This window comes from Mus musculus, chromosome 12 (genome assembly GCF_000001635.26).
Source record: "Mus musculus strain C57BL/6J chromosome 12, GRCm38.p6 C57BL/6J".
In the NCBI taxonomy this organism is placed as follows: domain Eukaryota; kingdom Metazoa; phylum Chordata; class Mammalia; order Rodentia; family Muridae; genus Mus; species Mus musculus.
Genome location: NC_000078.6, coordinates 33258782 through 33274379, shown reverse-complemented (window position 1 = coordinate 33274379; position 15598 = coordinate 33258782). Strand labels below are relative to the sequence as shown.

General features: G+C 45.7%; 1 protein-coding gene across 8 annotated transcripts in view; it reads right to left on the bottom strand.

Moving 5' to 3' along the window:
• The window catches only part of Atxn7l1 (ataxin 7-like 1), a 229441-nt gene that overhangs the window by 102029 nt on the left and 111814 nt on the right, over nucleotides 1–15598 (bottom strand). The window lies entirely within an intron of this gene.

Genomic DNA, 15598 nt, shown 5'->3' with positions numbered 1-15598 from the left:
CCAATATTATTTTACGTTTATCCCATGACGCCTGCGAACCATCTTTCCAAAGTAGGGAATGGGAGGGATTTGAGCACATCTTCTTTACGGGATAAATTCAAATTGTTACCAAAGTCTAGAATGTTGTATACACACACACACACACACACACACACACACACACACACACACTGAAGGGAGAAATGTCACCTACTCTTGTTCCACATTACGCTACAAAATAATAGGAAGAAGTTGTCACACCAGACACTGCCATGTCTATACTCTCTATCCTGCAGCCAGTGGGGACTAAGGGACATTAGGAGACAAAATCCCTGCATCTCGTGTTTCCACAAATGGTGCTCTGTAAAACTTTCAAGCATGACTCCATGGCCACATATCGGACGGCATGCTCATCTTCCCAGGGTTGGTGGGTTGCATCCTCTTTGGAAGGAAGCTACTCTTTGAATGAAGCACGTGACTGGTCCTGACCAATCAGAACAAGGACGTCCCAAGTGACTTTAATTTCCTGTTCTGATTAAACTGCAGAAGCAAGTTGTCAGCACTCACACATCCACCCACACCCAGATTCAGCGAAGAAATTATTCCAGGAGCACAAGGCTGGCCATGCGAGGGAAGCAGGTCTAACGCAGCACTCCCATAGCCCTGAGACCACAAGAATCACGAGAAACTACTGTATGCATCTCAGTATGAAGAAGCCAAGGCTAGGAAGGAAGTCAGATATGATGGTGGGCAGATGTGGGGTTATCACCAATCGTCTCCTCGGTGCTGGGCTTCAGGCCTGGCAGTCAGCATGCATGCAAAGGGCAAATAAGATCAGAAAATGCATTCTGGAAATGTCTGGGAAGGTACTGGGTGACAGCCTGCAAAGGGCATTCCACTGCCCAGCTGTTAGGAGAGTGTAAGTCAGGACTCAGACTACAAGCACTTCCTGGCTGGCTGCGCCTACCTGTGCTTGCTGCATCACAAGCCAAGGCCAAGCTGTAACTCCGCAGATCCACCCAGCTGTGGCAGCACTGTGGGATCAGTTGACTGAGAGCCGAGAAGACTGTTACACCACACTACCCACTTTTTCTAACAATTTAACTATTAACATTTTAAAAGCACTTGAAATCATCTCAGCATGAGGTTCTTTTAAATAACAGAGAATGAGTCTTCCTACCCCCCCCTCAACCCCCAGCTACTATTCTCTAGAGATGAACATTCAGACAAATTAAAAACTAGCAATCGGATTCTTTCCCACTCAGCCACATAATACAGAACAAAAAAAAATTTTTCCCCTTCAGTTTGAGGGTATTGATGGGCAATTTGACAGGAGCTATTAAAATTAAAATGTGTATCTCTATAGCCCAGTAGTTCTTGAGGAAACACAGGCTAGCACGACCATTATCAACAGCAGGGGGTCGGAGGGGGGGAATTATAACCAAGTCACCCATTTATGAAATCTATTTACAAGGAAGACAGTCATGTATGGACTGGAAATAATACATTCTTGTGAATAAATTATGCATGGTGCTCTTATTGTTACTTTTCTGACCACTCTAACAAAAGGACGAACGTGATGAAGAAAGAAACGAGGTGAGGGCTGCTGTTCAGGGTTTTTTTTCCCCCTTTCCCTCTTCTTTATTCAGTCCAGGACCCCACCCATGAGATGCTAACACACCCAGAGTGGGCTCTCCTCCCTCAGTTAAACCCTCTGGAAACACCCTAACAGGCATCCTGAGAGGGAGGTGTGTGCTCCACGGGACTCTAAACCCAGTCAGGTTGGCAGTGAAGATTGGCTGTCGTATTATCATCTGCGATAAAAGATTCGGCGCCAGATGAGCTGGTGCACGTCTAGAAATCCACCACTCTGACATAGGGGGATGTGTTGTGAGCTCAAGACCAGGCTAAGCTACAGGATGAGTTCAAGACTGGCCTGGGCTCCATCTTAGAAAAGATAAGAAGATGCATAGCAGCCCCAGGCATTTTCTGTAGGCCCGTGTCTATGGATATAAATAAATATGGAAGTAAAATACCCCAGAGAGACAAGTCCTAGATTGACAGCGGCGTTTTTATTTGGGACCCGGACTAGACTTGGGAGTGGCATTGAGGGGAGTTTTAGCTGCATTAATGAATTACTTGTGTGATGTGAGACTTTTTTATTAAAAACCAACCAACAAACACACAAGGAAAATGACAGGAAATGTGTGCTCCACTTTGCTTCTCACTGAAGCTGCTCTTTGTGAATTTACTATTCAGCTAGAAATAATGTTATTAAAGTGTCCTCTCGGATCTAGGAAGGAATGCAGACTGTGACAAGAGAGTTTAACTGTATTACCAGTGTAGGGAACGGCCTCGCTGCGGGGAAAGTGCTGACTTCAGTAACTTTGGAAAGAGCAGTCTATAAAATTAAAGGCAAAGCGGCCGGCTCGTAAGCACTGCACAGAGTTGATGAAGCCGGCTCCCAGGAGTTACGGTTCCGATACTGCAGCCCGTGCATATTAGAACTGAACAATTAAGAAAACAGATAGCACGGGGTGGCGGCCAGGTTTCTTACTATTTCAGTAGAAATTTATGGATAGGCAATGGCAAAGTCTAATAAAATAAAATAAAATAAAATAATGTCCTTACCGGGATGGGTTTGAGTCAGAGACACTGAAATGAATCCCTATTGAACTAATACAGACACAGGTGGAGACATTCAGACACATTTATAGGTATGTAATGTTTATGTTTATCTATAAATGTAGATACATAGGTTAAGATACACAGACTTATTTCTCTGCTCTGTCAGCCAAGTGGGAGACTCAGAGACAGAGAGTATGTCTCATCCCTAGATCTTGGCTCCTTGGATTACTCTTCAGTGAAAGGAACTTGGACTCTTTGGAGAAATAACTGATTCTTAGACAGGGACAGGACATATACAAGATGAACCTGAAGCATCCTGCAATGCTGGAAAAAGCAGAAAAAAATTATACAATTCTAACGACAAAAAAAAAAAAATGATCAAGGCTCCCAATCATAGGAATACAGCCCCAACTGGACTGCCTAAGCAACAAAGTGACTCTCCCCTGTCCCCACCCTTTCCACCCTTCATTCTCTGGTGGGATACCCCTTGGTCTAAATTAAAGATTAATTTCTTAAAACTACATTTATCGATTGTGTGTCAATCAATTCACAATTGACTGTGTGTCAGAGGCCAGGGGATGGCTGCGCAGTTGGAGCTCCCCTGCAACTTTGTGGTTTCTGTGGATCATCAAGCTTGGCAGCAACGGCCTTTAGCCATTTTGCTGGCCCTAAATTAAAGAATTGTAAGTCCTCATTGACATAAGTAAATGTCTGAGCAAAGAGACAGTTGGAGGAGAAAATGTAACTTCTCATTGTAGAGAAGTCCCAAAAGACCACATTGGGCATTCTACACACAGGACAGGGACTGTCAATCCCACTTATTAGTGGCTTGTGCTCTGTGGTTCCCTCCAGAGAATGAAGGATGGAAAGGGTGGGGACAGGAGAGAGTCACTCTTTGGAGAAACTGACAAAGGGCACCTCAGAAACTTCTTCAGCCGGGTGGAGAGAAGCCGTGTTAACAGGAGCCCTTCTGAGCATCAGCTGTCGTTGATAAGGTGTGAGGACATTTTACATCTGTGGTCCTTACGCCAAGAAGCTTAACCCTAGCTTAATCATGAAGAAAACATAGGCACAACTTTAACAGAGAGTATCCTGTGACATACTGGGCTAATACTCTCCAAAATGTCAAGGTGACAAATAGTAAGGAAATGGAGGAACAGGCATGGCGTGGGGGAGCCACGGCAGAGGAGAACCAGGACAGGAAGGGACGTTGGGTACCACTGAGGTATGCTGAGCAAACTACCTTTCTCGTTAATATTAAGGGAGCAACACTGTTTCGACCATGGTAGTACATGTCCTTCACTGATGTAGCATAAGATGCACACACAGGAAACAGTTTTCTTCTAGAATCGGCCTGCCAAGAGTAACATCTGTCTTTAAAAGAATACCCTTAAAACATTATTTTTTTATTTCTTCTGAAAACTAAAAAGAAAAAAAGGAAGGAAGGAAGGAAGGAAGGAAGGAAGGAAGGAAAGAAGGAAGACAGGCAGGCAAAATCTAAGTACAGATTTCAGACAGCTTATAGACACATCTTCTGTTTTTACTTTGGCAGTGACTTTTGAGCAGTTCACAGCTGCCCTCAAATGTGTGAACCAACATTGAACAAAATAGCGCCTATGTTGGGTGGGGACAGGGTCACTGTCAGACTTGTATATAACCGCTAAACTTGTTGTAGCTGATTTTAATGGTGGTGGTAGTAGTTGTGGGGAGAGTCCTTCATTTTATTGTTTGGAATTAAAAACTATTTTGGTTTTACGTGTATGAGTGCTTGTCTGTATGTATAGGCATACTGTGTATGCAATACTGACAGAAGTCAGAAGAGGGCGCCAATCCCTTGGAATTGACATTACAATGGTTGTGAGCTGCTGCCACGTAGACCCAAGTTGGCTGCTCTTAAGCACTGGGCCATTTCCATGGCCCCTGCTCAGAATCTTTGAATCCCCTTTAGCTGTCTGCCTCAATGAATTTTTGGTTGCTCCTCACTCCTACTAAGCATGCTCCTCCTGCCTAGGTGCCTCTTCACCTGCCGCTGCTTCTGCTTGGAATGCTGTTGTGGGTGTGACTCAGTCCACAGCGTCTGAGTTCCTCTCTGTATCATAGAGACCTTAGTGGCTAAAATAGCAACCCCCCACCTCATCACTACCCATCTTCATTTTTCACTCCCACCGTGCTCCCCTCCCCCAGTAATAATATAGTTGCTTACTGTCTGAGGTCCTTAAATAGAGGGTGATTTCCATGAAAGTAAGCACTTCCCTTTTGCTCTTTGTGGCCTCACCAGTACTTGGAATAGAATCTAGAGCATGGCAGGCAAGAGCGGGCATGCAATACCAGTGGAAGGACCATAGAAACGAGTGGAGTTTAAAAACCTCTGGAGTGTGTGTGGAGTGTGTGTGTGTGTGTGTGTGTGTGTGTGTGCGCCATTGGCAAGCATCTTGAGATCAAAGGACTCGCATGGGAATCAGTCCTTACCTCCCCCCTTGTTTTCAGATGTAACATCTTTGTTGTTCATCGCTCTGACTTGTAGGCTAGCTTGGCTGCCGTCAGAATGCTAGGAGAACAGATGGGAGCTAGCCAGCTGTACCCAGGTTCCAGGGAACTAAACTCAAGTCTTCACACTTGTGTGACAAATACTTTACCTACTGATGCATTTCCCTAGCTGGGTGATTTTTTTTTTTAAATCAAATGAAGACTAATTGTGTGCTGTTAGGTATTGATAAATCGTCACACTGTACATGTTCAGAGCTGGTGCACATCTCAGCTACTTAGGAGACTAGAGCAGGAAGACTGGAGCCAGGCTGTGTGGCACAGTGAGACCTTCTCTCTCTCTCTTTTTTTAAATTACTTATTTATTTTTATGTATAGGAAGGGTACATTATAGCTGTCTTCAGACACACTAGAAGAGGGCATCGTATCCCAATACAGAAGGTTGTGAGCTACTACGTGGTTGCTGGGAATTGAACTCCTGACCTCTGGAAGAGCAGTCAGTGATCTTAACTTCTGAGCCATCTCTCCAGGCCCCGAGACCTTGTCTCTTTTAGTTACCTTTCTACAAAATCCTTGTGTGACTTGGTGTTAAAGTTTAAGTCTATGAAGTGGATTGTTCATTAAACGAATATTTATCGGTGGACACGAGGGTACAAAAGCAATCAAGGCCACTTTCTCGCCTATAGGCGCTCCATCCATCCACCCATACACCCACTGCCCCTCACTAATGCTTTTGAGTCCCGTTAAATGCTCAGTACTGCATGTTTAAGATTGTATTTGGAACATTACTTTGTCTCTCTGTCCTGATTGATAATCCTCTCAAGTTCGGGGAATTTAAAAATTTAGTTGCATATATGCCAATGACTAACTTTCTGACTCTGAAAGAAAAAACACTGAATTCTGAGTATTTGTTTCTTTTCTGGTAAGCCGGGGTTTAAGATCTCATTCCAGCCTCACCCCACAGGGATACTGGGAATGTCCAAGGAGGTGGAGACATCCAAGCACAAATGTGCTCTCTCTACTGTGAAGTCCCAAACACATGGAAGAGATTCTGTGCCAGAAGATGTAAAACATGACACCCAAATCCACACAAACAAAACCAAACTCAGACCGCTTCTCGGAGCTGAGGCAGCTGTTGTCATGGTGAGAAAAATCTGCCATCATTCAAAGATGCCACAGTTGGACAGCAATCAGGACAGGCAGTCCAGTGCTTGTTAAGGCAATCCTCTGCAGAGAGAGGAGACCATGAGCAATCTCCAACTAACATTTGAGTCAAGTGGCTACCAGGTCTTCACCCTTGCTTGGACTCCAGATGGGACTCGTTGGCTCTTGTGTACTACATGTTGTTCTGAAGGCTCAGCAGACCTCGGGATCCCTCTTCTTTCTGCTTTAAAACAAACCCTTGCCTTGGCTGCCTTTGTTCTTAGGAAATGCAGCTTTATCGTAAATGAAAATGATCCCTCAAGGCTGACATACCCACACCTCTTGTCAGGCCAGGGTCTCCTCCTCCACACAGTAATCAAGAGCAATAGGCATGGAAAGGAGGGAGGAAAAGAGGGAAAAGAGGAGGAAAGGGAGGGAGAGAGAGAGAGAGAAAGGGATGGAGCGAAGAAGGAGAGGAAGAAGAAAGGAAGGGAGAAGGAAAGGAAAACAGGGAGAAAATGAATATAGAACACAGCAAAGCAAAAAGAGTAACAGAGCAAGCGATGAGAGAATCCATATTTCAATAGATATCCTTTCCAGAACCACGAGTAGACCCAAACTCTGGAGTTTCCCTGTCTCTGTATTAATGCTCCCTTTTCCCGGTGGGATGCATAATACGGTCAGCATGATCTGAAACAGCCAGGCCAACAGACATTGCTGGCGTAGTCCCTGTGGAGACAAAGACTCACCCTTCTCTGTGCATGCCCACTTACAGGGGCTAGCACAGTTTCTGATGAGATACCCAGAAGGTATTCTGTTCCCTGAGTCTCTCTCCTTCCCTCTGGACCAGCATGCCCTTGGCTACCCTTACAGCATCTATAACAACATGGATAATATCTGTCATTGATAGTATCTGCCTCACATGCTCTGGGCCAGGCACTGAACACTTCGGCCTCTTTGCAGAGATTTCAAGCCCTCTTTTGGGATGTTCCATTGGTTCAGGGTCCTGGACCTGCTTAGGAGCAGTCTAATAGACATTGTTTTCTACTAACCTGTGTGTCTCTCCCTTCTTTTTTGTTGTCTTAGGACAACAACTATGGAGTTCAGGCTGGTCTCCAACTTGCAATCTTTCTGCCTCGGTCTTCTGAGTGCCAGGATTACAGGCATGCAGCATCTTGTATTATACTTTTTAAAAGATGGCATGGCCGAATCTATTGTGGGGAGGCTATTAGGGCACTGCACTGGGAAGAGAAAAGACCTAACTTCTTTTCCCATAGCTTTTTGTTGTTTTTAAGGAAAGCTTTCAGACACACAAAAAGCACAGCATATGTATATACCGACCACCCAGCTTCACCAGTTGATATTTTGCTAATCCTAATCCATTGATCCCCACTCCATCAGCTGTTACCCTATAAAGCCAACAAGGGGCATGGGCCATTTGTCTGTTACCTTTCGGCAGTTTGCTCTTTCTTTCACTGTTTAAAGACTCAGAGGCTCTGGATGGCCCAGATCAATTTCTGGTACTTTACCACAGTGGAAAGAGCACAGGCATAGGGCTTGCATTGCTCCATACGAAATGAAGCAAGCCTCTACCAATGGCCCTTCATTTAATTATTCTTGATAGGCCAACAATCGTTCACGTCACTTCATAATTATTATTTACCGAAAAACAAGGGATAGAGGGGCTGGATCGAGTGTCTGTGGTTAGGAACATTGGCTGCTTTTCCGGGTTCAATTCCCAGCACCCACGTGGCATCTTACAACCACTTGTAACACCAGTTCCAGGGAGCTGACAACAGACAAAAAAGCAAGTTGTCTCAGGCAAAGGTTTTGAGGAAGATGGGAGACCAAAGGGAGCTACAGAGTCTCTGCTCAGGGAACCCGCTGAAGAAATGGGGTTCAAAATATCACCCTTCTTCTGCCGAGCTTTGCAGGATTTTGTGAAGAGGCGAATGTTGTGGATTAGTCCAGTGGTCACAGGGCTGATTAGAGTGCTCTGAATGTAGGAACTGTGTAAAGAATAAGGAGTCTGAAGACGTGGATCAACTGTGCGTCTACACTGCTCATTAACTATTTATGCGACCTGCTTACCACGTGGGCTTAATCTCTCTGCAGCACAGTAATGAACTGATCCGCCAACATCTCACTCACTGTTTCCACACATGAAAACTCCCTGAGCTGTCCTGGTTTTCCTTTGCAGGAGACGAGGCTCCTGGCGCAGGACTTGTAGACATGAGCAGATCCATCACCATTGGGTCTTTGGCCTCCGAGGCAAGGCACTTGCCCATCTGTGGTCCCTCCTCAGGCTCTGATAGGACCTGGGACATCTGCAGCCCAGACATTCTTTAGCTCTGACCATGCCTGAAATTTTGCAAAGAAAAGGCTCCTCTCCTCAAACTGCCAGAGAGCTGAGGTGATCTCCAGGTGCACACTAGGTGTTGAGCTTCTGTGAGTTGGAGGCACCTTAGAGCAGTGGGTCTGGGGAATTGAAAACGTCCTGAGGGCCTGGTCCCTACCTCCCAGGGAGACTCGAGTGCAGCCAGGTAGAGAGGCTCTGCTTCAAAGCAGGTGCCGATGCACACGCCTCACCTTGCTTCCTTCCTCGGCCTTCTTTGTCAGAGTCATCTTTTTGCCTCAAAGCTTTTGAGATGGAAGAGACACATTCTTTTTAGACTTGACGATTCAGGTCGTGCTGGCTTCATAAAATCAATTGAGGGAGATTTTCATCTTATTCTTTGGTCTCAAATAGTTTGAATAACAAAGGACCTTGCCTGGGTTTTGAAGACTACTACTGCTCAGTTATAAGATGATGGACTTTAAAAAGGAGTGTCCCTTTAATAAGCTTTCTAATGTATTGTTATTCTGCTTTCTAGTGTATTGTTGTTGTGCTTTCTAATGTATTGTTATTGTATATTCTAATGCTAATGTATATTCTAATGTAATGTGACGTTAGTAGTCTACTCGGATGCTTTGTTTCTTTGGGGGTGTAAGTAGGAGAACTGATACAAAGTGACTTTGCTTTCTCTAGACTATTGCCATAAATGTCCTAATACAATGGTTGTAGGAAGTCCCACACGCCTCTCCCAATTGGGTGAGTGCAGCTCCTTCCCCTTGTGGTCTTGCAGACCAAGGATTTTACAAACATCCTCCATGCTGACAATAACCACCAATGGCGCATATCCCACGTAATTCCTCCTGCTCTACTCGGGATAATTCATTTACTTCTCAGGGCAATTCAGCCACGGAGGTACATAGAAGCCCACACCTCACACCTCACACCCCACACCCCACACCCCACACCTCACACCTCACATTACAGATGAATTCCTCAGCCTTGACTGTGCAGGGACGTTAACTGGCCTATAGGTCACATGGTGGCGTGCAGCCTGAATATTCCACCTATTACCATCTGTGTATGAGAGACAGGAAGAGCACGAACAGTTAAGACTTTCGCCTATTGTATGATTGATTACATTATTCTAGAGGTCAAGTGCATGCAATCTCAGAACTCAGGAGGCTGAGGCAGAAAGATCGTAAGTGTGAAGTCACATACATGGTGAGAGCCTGTTTCAATAAAGGCAAGGGCTGAGATACAGCTCGGTGGTAGAATGCTTGATTTGCATGGAGCACATCCTGGGTTAAATTCCTGTCTGGCAACACAAAAATTTAAGAGGAAAAAAGAATTATGACAAAGTAGGAGTGTGTTTCATGTGGTCTATTTATAGTTGTGTGGCCAGAGATGGCTTCACTGGCAAAGGGTGGCCTTACAGATTGAAGGCTATGGGCTCTAATAAGTAGGTGGATTCTATACTATGTGACCCTTTTGGGGACCTGGTTCAAGGTCACTTATCACTTAATTGCTTTGAATGGTCACTCAGACAATGAGAGAGGCCTTTACAGAAAGCACAGAGTGTTCACGAATTGACACTGAAGAAGCAGACAGTGAGCGGCTGTGATGGAGACAGGGCAATCACACGCCACAAACTTTGTATGCCAGTCGCATTGAAAAATGTTCTAGCTGGCACTTGGCTGTTTCCACAGTAAGGCCTTTTCTTACCTCTTCAGTTTGCCCTTCAGGAAGTTCCTGCACTTGATACCAACTGCTTCTCACCACTCGCCAGCATTCCCTTCAGACAGACAGCCATGTCAGCCAGTCAAGCCAAACTCCCAGCACTGTATGCCCTTGCATGCCTGCCTCTGCCCCTTGGCTGCTACTATCTCCACTACCAAGAACTCCCCGTGTCCACTTTGGTTATCTAAATACAAAGAATGCTTCAAGGAAGCTCTGTTTCCAGTCCTTCCCCCCCCCCACCACCACTCAGCCCTTACATGTACCAGGTATGCTAGTACTTCATATTTGTTGACCAACTCAGTCTTCAAAACAACACTGTGGACTAGGTTTTCTGGTTTGTTTTGTTAGTCACTGGGAAATCTGAAGTCCAGTAATTTGCTGGTATTTAGTAGCTGGGCTGAGATTTGAACTCAGGCAATTTGGCTCCAGCGCTTGTCCAGTTTCATGCCTTGTGGACAGTATTGTGATCTACTGAGTTCCACACTTTTCCATCACCCTTTACCTGAGAGCAAACTTCTCCCTAAATGGTCATGGGCCTACTATACCACCGTCTCCACTAAAACACACTGAAACTCTATTCTGAATGGGTAGCGCTAAGTGGAGCTGTTCACAAAGCTTGTGACATTTGTTAGATCATGAGGCTTGGTCACCAGGGAGAGGCACTATTAGGAGGTGTGGCCTTGTTGGAGCAGGAGTGGCCTTGTCGGAGGAAGTGTGTCACAGAGGGTGGGCTTTGTGGTTTTCAAATGATCAAGCCAGGCACATTGCCTCTCTCTTCCTGCTGCCTACCAATTTGGATGTAGAACTCTCAGCCACCTCTCCATCACTACATCTGTCTATGTGCTACCATACTACCCATCATGATGATAATGGTCTAAGCCTCTGCAACTCTAAGCCAGCTCCAATGACATGTTTTCCTTTTTAAGAGTTGCCTTGGTCATGGTGCCTTCCCAGCAATAAAACAGGGACTAAGACAGAGAGCCACAAGAACAAATAACAGGTAAAAGGACAGAATATGAACCGAGGATCGGAAAGGCCAAGGTCTGTGCTCGACCCAGTACTCAGCACTACTGCTGCGGATGCTCTTACTGTGGCCCAGTGTAGCAGCACAAAGCTGGGTTTGAATGCAGTATTCACTGTGCTGCGGCTTCATGGGAGTTGCAGGAGGCGGCTGCCTTGCTCAGAAGCAATGACAGAACAACTCAGTGCTGGCTCCTGGCAGATTAAAGAGGCAGGTCAGGTTGTTCTGATCACCACCTCTGTCTGTCAAAGAAATTAGCTCTCTGGGGCTCTACATGCCCCTCAGGGCAACAAGGCGAGGACAGCCACAACCACTTGGGATTTTTGTTTTTTGTTTTTTTTTCAATTTAAAAGCCAATGGCTATTCATAGAATGTGGCAAGTGGCCCCCATATTGGGTGCTGGGGACTTCTGACCCACCAACTATCGATGCTTACAGTGCCAAGGGGGGCGGGGGGCTCTGCTTCCTTTCAGGACCTGCTGCGAATATTCTGGTGGTGACAACTCCCTCCAAATCTGCTTGCTGACTGGGAGGAAATGGATCTTTCTGCCTCGGTAACAGCAAAATTGGTCTCTGCATCTGTGAAAATGATGTTCTCCGAGACAGCAATCCCAAATATTAATCAAGTATCAACCGCTGACTCGAGTGGAAAATAGAGCAGCGTCTCCACTCAAGTCTTGTTTGGAGCAGAGTGAAGGGTGACTTAGGAGGAAGCCTGTGAATGGGTCTCAAACCACACGGCGAGGTAGAGAGCGGGGGCTGCAGACCCTGGCGTCAGTGGTGCCACTGCACAAGGAGGCTGTGTTCCTGGGCCTCAATTTTCCCATTTCTAAAACGAGAACGATGACTATCTGAGTCACCGAGGGATAATATGCAAGGGCCCGTGGGGACAGCCTGGCTCGCAGAGGCTCTGTGCAGGAGCAAGGATCTATTAGACACAGTCGATACAACTAGAAGAGTAAAATCTGCTGGGGAAAGGGACCTTCCACTTTCTCCTTTGCCGCTCCTGGCCTTAATATTTCGGAACATTACAAGGCAGGGGTTGCTATAAAGGGCCCTCTATTTTTTCCCTAGTCTTGGGATTAGGGTATTATACCTTCCTGATTTTGATGATTTTACCATTTGCTTAGCATGTACTCAAATATGCTGTGCCCAGGGCGAGGGAGCCTCTGTCCGGCTTGTTCAGGTATCTCTGCTGCCCAGTGCAAGCCTAATGGGCTGCTTTTCCCTCCCTGTCTTTTCTTCCTCAGAACTTTCTACATTTCCAGCCTTAGGTCTTATCACTCTCAGAAGCCTCCCCTCACCTCCCAAACGGATACCCTGAACCCAAGGGAAACACAAACTACTCAGGGAAACAATGGAGGATCTCTTTATAGCATCCCTGGCTCTCGTAACTTTCCAAAGTGTTAAGGCCAGGAGCGGCATAGTAGACAAAAGACACATGACAGCTGAATGCAGCATAATTCCGGATTTAAATTGCTTTTTTTGGTTTGTGACATTGTTACAATATAAAATTGAGGAAATGAAAAGTTTCCTGATTTTGATGATTTTATTGTTATTTAAAAGAAATACTGTTAATTTTAGGGTATTCATATTCAAATATTTAATAAGTAAATAGATATGATACCTGAAACTTACTCTGAAGCAGTTCAGAGAAAATAAACAGGTGATGTATCAGACACACCCACGTGTGTGCACATATGAGGAAGCGGTGTTTGGATTACTGTCGTATAATTTTAAGTGCCCTTGTTCCCTGAAGGAGAATGACCCATGGATGACCAGTTTCCTGGTTCCCTCGAGTTCAGCATCTCAGTTTTCCACGTGAACACTGGATCAGGATCCTACGGAATCTCACCCCACTCCTCATGTCAGATGAGGCAATGGCGGGGCTCTGAGAGACCACCTAACAGAATCCTTCTAGAAGATAGTCACACTCAGACGGGTCTCAGGTTAACTCCACCAGCCAGTGTTGGGGCCGGCTCTGGATTCTAGGCACCCTTTCCTCTACTTCACACTACACAGCTGTGCAATCCCCAGGCTGCAAAGGAGAGATGTGTGTGGTATCTGGAGTCTGTGTCTGTCCACTCCAAAGAGGCCACGATATGGACAGTGTGAGGAAGCTGTTCTCGCCCCTTAGTTCTTGGCCCCACGCAGCACCTGTGTACTAATAACCTCTTAGGTCCATTTCTGCACATCTGACCTCGGCCTGAGGGGCAGGAATCCTGCTGCTGACTCTGAGCACTAACCAGCACTGCTCACAGAACACGAGAAAGCCAAATGCTGGATTCTCGCATGCCTCTGCCTCTCCTTATCTTGGGTTCAGAGTTCAACCATTCACTCAGTGATCAAAGATGGCTTGCATCAACACATCAAACTCTTACTAATATATACGGGCTTTGTGGTTGAGGTACTAGCCAATAAAAATAAATTTAGTTAAGAACATAGAGCTTGTGAAATTATTATATAGAAGGGAAAAAAGATAACGGGCCACCGAGAAGTGAGATGGCTCGGCGAGTAACGGTGCTTACAGTCAAGCCTGATGACTGGAGTTTGATTCCAGGAATTCATGTGGCAGGAGAGCAGGAGAGGAAGGAAGGGCTCCTGAAAGCTGTCTTCTGACCTTCACACACACACACACACACACACACACACACTACATATATATGTGTGTATTATATGTATATATATATTGTGTGTATACACATAGAGAATAAAACATAAAAAGATTTATGCTGTTTTTGAAAAGATAAAAGATAAAGAAGATGGAGGAACTTTCTCTGTAAGTTTGAAGTTTGTCTGGATCCATACTTCACAGCCCAGGCCGACTTTGGAATCCATGGCTGTCCTCCTATCTCAGCCTTCCAAGTGCTGCGATCACAGGAGAGAACCACAATGCCTGTTCGTCCTTCCTTCCTTCCTTCCTTCCTTCCTTCCTTCCTTCCTTCCTTCTTTCCTTCCTTCCTTCCTTTCTCTCTCTCTCTCTCTTCCTTCCTTCCTTCTTCCTTTTCCTTCCTTCCTTCCTCTCTCTTCCTTTCTTTTCTTATTTTTCAGGACTGGGTTTCACTGTGTAGCCTTGGCTGCAGACTAGCTAGGCTGGCTTTGAACTCAGAGATCACCTACGGCCTCTGCCTCGCAGGAGCTGGAATGAAAGGCAAGCACCCCCACTGCCCAGTTTAGGAAAGAAGAAAGTTCAAAGGAAGTTGACGGTAGCTGAGCTTTGGTTTTGGCTTTCTTCCATGGACTCCTTTCCTTTTATTCACGCGCGTGCATGTGTGTGTGTGTGTGTGTGTGTGTGTGTGTGTGTGTGTGCATGTGCCACACGTGTGTGGGTGCCAGAAGGTGCTGGACCCACTGGATCTGGACTTACAGGTGGTTGTGAGCCGTCTGATTTTGGTGCTGGGATCTGAACTTGGGTCCTCTGTGAAAGCAGGAAGTACTCTCGGCCATTGACCCATCTCTCCAGTCGATGCGGTTTCCTTAACATCAATGCCTTTATACCGGTACATCACACCTTTACTATGCAAGCTCAGGGGTTGTTAGTTGTGTCATGAGAGCAGAGGACAGAAAGGTCACAGTTGTCACATACAGGACAGCCACTAAGAGAGGCTATGAAACCCCACCCTGGGCACTGAGGACAAGATGAAGCATTACTTAGTGGCCTTTTGAGCTAACAGATCTGGAACCGAGCCGGCATATCTACCATCTCCTCCATCAGGTCCAAACTCACTGTTGAGAGCCACTTTGGCTGAGTTCTAGACACATTATCCTTTTAAAAAAAAGACCCAGGTCAGAAGGATTTTCTCTGTGCTATAAATAGAGCCTTCATGCACCGACACCACTGGGCTACACAGGCATCTACCACAGGGGCCTTATGTCATTCCCCCACACGCACTTGCAACACTATGTACAGCCCACATGTACTTCAGAGGGTGACTGCTGTGACTTCCAAGGAAAGTTAAGCCCCTATTTCCAGCCCCAGAGCCTCTTCTGCCTTTAACCTGTAAGCATTTCAGACAATCTATTTTGTAAACAAACGTGGTGAATAATAGAATTTTATATTTATGATAATTATTTTTAAAATGATACTTATCAATCACTCTTTGGAATCTGTACCGGTTTGCCCACTGCTCCTAAAAACAAAACTGTCATTGGATGGTGGCTCTTCCTGTTGGTCATCCCCAGATTCCTGTGTCTTTAACCCTGGCCAGTCACTGGCAGGTGAGGGTGGCAGACCTCTTTATGCCATTATAACATACACGAAGGGAGACTGGT